This window comes from Hyaena hyaena, unplaced genomic scaffold, assembly GCF_003009895.1.
Source record: "Hyaena hyaena isolate Hyena2069 unplaced genomic scaffold, ASM300989v1 scaffold_853, whole genome shotgun sequence".
NCBI lineage: Eukaryota > Metazoa > Chordata > Mammalia > Carnivora > Hyaenidae > Hyaena > Hyaena hyaena.
Window position 1 is genome coordinate 635,949 of NW_024081486.1, and position 2,709 is coordinate 638,657.

General features: G+C 44.3%; 1 pseudogene; it reads right to left on the reverse strand.

The window, feature by feature from the left end:
- Nucleotides 1-1,604: 1,604 nt before the first annotated feature.
- On the reverse strand, nt 1,605-2,277 carry LOC120222245 (annotated as a pseudogene).
- Nucleotides 2,278-2,709: the final 432 nt, after the last annotated feature.

Sequence of the window (2,709 nt, forward strand, 5' to 3'; positions counted from 1 at the left end):
GCCACCCAGGTGCCCCTAGGGTCACAGGAAATTGTAAAAACAGTTCAGAGAGGTCCCCTAGACCTTTCACGCAGTTCCTTCCGATGTTTATATCTCACGTAAATGTAGGATAACCTCAAAACCAGGCAGTGGACATTGGCATAATGTGTGTAATTCTAAGTAATTTTATCACGCGGGGATTTGTGTAACCACCACTGCGGTCCAGGTAGAGAACAATTCTATCACCACAAAGATCTCTCTTGTGCTGCTATTATATACTCACACCCACCTCCTGCCTCCCAATTATTCCGAACCCCTGACACTACTAATCAGTTTTCACTCTCTGTAATGAGACTGTTGTATAAATAGAATCACAGAGTGTGGGAGCTTTTGAGATTGGCATTTCTCATTGAGCACAGTGCCTCTGAGGTCCAACTAGGTTGCTACATGTTTCAGTAGTCGGGACCTTTTCGTTGCCGAGAAGTATTATGCGATGTGGACATACCACAAATTGTTTATTCACCTGCTGAGGAACGTCTTGATTGCTTCCAGGTTTTGCTATTGTAATAATGTGCTATAGACATAAATGTACGGGTTTCCGTGTGGATGTAACTTTTGAAGTTCCCTGGGATAAATGCCCAGCAATGCAATTTCTGGGTCATAGGGTTGTTGAATGCTTAGCTTTTAAATACACTGCCACACTGTTTTCCAAAACAGATGCGCCACTCTACGTTCCCACCGGCAATGGGTGAATGAATGACCCAGCTTCTCAGCGTCCTTGCCGGCATTTGATATTGTCACTGTTTTTTTTCCTTTAGACACTTTCATAGGTGTGTTGTGATAACTCATTGTGTTTTAGTTTGCATTTCCCTAATGGTTCATGATGCTGAACACCTTATAACTTAATGTCTGTATATCTTCTTCCGTGAAATGTATATTCATGTTTTTTGCCAAGTATCCAATAAGACTGATTTCTTGTTCAATTTTGGAGTTTTTAAAAAATACAGATATGAGCCCTTTCTCAGATATATGGTTTGCAAATACCGTCTCTAAGACCATAGCTTATCTTTTCATGCTCATAACTGAGTCTCACAGCCAAAGTTTTAAATTTTGATGTAGCTCAGTTTATCCTTTTTTAATGATCATATCTTTAGTGTCGCATTTAAGAACTCTTCCACTGACACAAATCTTTAAGTTTTTTTCCCCCATGAAAAATATCTCCTAGTTTTGCACTTTAGACTTATTCTGGTGTTCCATTTTGCATTAATTTTTTTAACTTATGAGGTTTAGGTTGATTTTTTTTTTTTTTTTGCCTGTGGGTGTCTGATTCCTCTAGCACCATTTCTTAAAAAGATAATCTTTGTTCTGTTGAATTGCTTGTGCGTGTTTTTTTTTTGTTTTGTTTTTTTCTTTTTTCCACAAATCAGTTGAGTATCTTGGTTTGGGTCGGTTTGTAAGGTTTCCTGTTCTGCGTGATTGGTGTACGTGTTCGTACTTCTGGCAACACCACCCTGTCTTCGTTACTAAAGCTGTCTAGTAAGCTTTTCTATCGGATGGAGTGATTTCTCCCACGTTTATATTGTGTGGCAAGATTACTTTGTTGGGGGGGTGGGTACTGAATTACTTTATGTGAAGGAATGGTACAAATGAAAGAAGTAGATGTTTTGGTACAACTTAGAGAAAAGGTAAACATAACCCCAACACGCATGCCCTGCCTCGGTGACCTGGGAAGTCACCCTTGAGGCCATGGGAAGACAGCCTAAGGCGTCGCTTTCCTTATCACCGTTTCCCAGGGCATCCTTGTCAGAGGCACTGTGCCATACGCCAGATTCGGAGCCCCCATCGCGCCCAGGTTGATCATGTGGTCGCTCAGTTCTTTGATGAATTTCACCTGCTCATTCACAGAATGCGTCTCCGTGAAGTCACACAGACGGGGTCCTTTTTTATTAGCGGCCGGTTGGTGTAGTTCCAGGCGTGACTGATTGACGCTCTTTTCCAAGTGTAAGGCACACTCTGTTTGCACTCCTCGGGGGCTGGTTTCTTGATATCCTGAAGGAAGATTCGGCCACCTTTTGGCTCTGCAGCTTCACCAGTTCCTCAGCATGTCCCTTCCTCGTGAGACTGGTGAAGAAAACGTTTGCCAGAGGTCTTCAAAGCCCCACCTCTGCAGCCAGAGTAGTAAGGCACGGACAGGTAGACGTAGGAGGCGCACAGCTCCAGGGGCATCTGGCGGTTGAGGCTGGCCTCCGAGGCCTGGTGGTAGTTCTGGCGCACCTGCGAGGGGGAAGCAGTCGTCATGGAGGTGGCTGAGGAGAGCCAGGAACAGGGTGCCATGGCTGCACGGCGCTGGAGTGGCTTCGGGGGCCTTGGGGTGGTTCGAGGGCGCCGTGAGGAGATGGCAGAGGGCTGGCTCTGAGCGGAGGGCTGTGGTGGGGGGCGAGTGCCGGGTTCTGCCAAAGTACTGTTGAAAACAGGAAACGGCAGTGACTCTCGGTGGAGACTCGGTATTTTGAGCCAAGCTTATTTTAATTATTCTAGGTAGGGCCCATAACTTTTTTATAAATTTAAAAATAATCTGTAGCTACAAAAACTCTTGCTGGGATTTTGACAGGGATTACTTTAAACCTGTGTGTATATTTGGAGGAATTTACATCTTCACTGTGCTGAGTTTTCCAGTCCATGGACATGGTATGGACATGTATGTCCATTTCTTTAGATCTTTGATTTCTT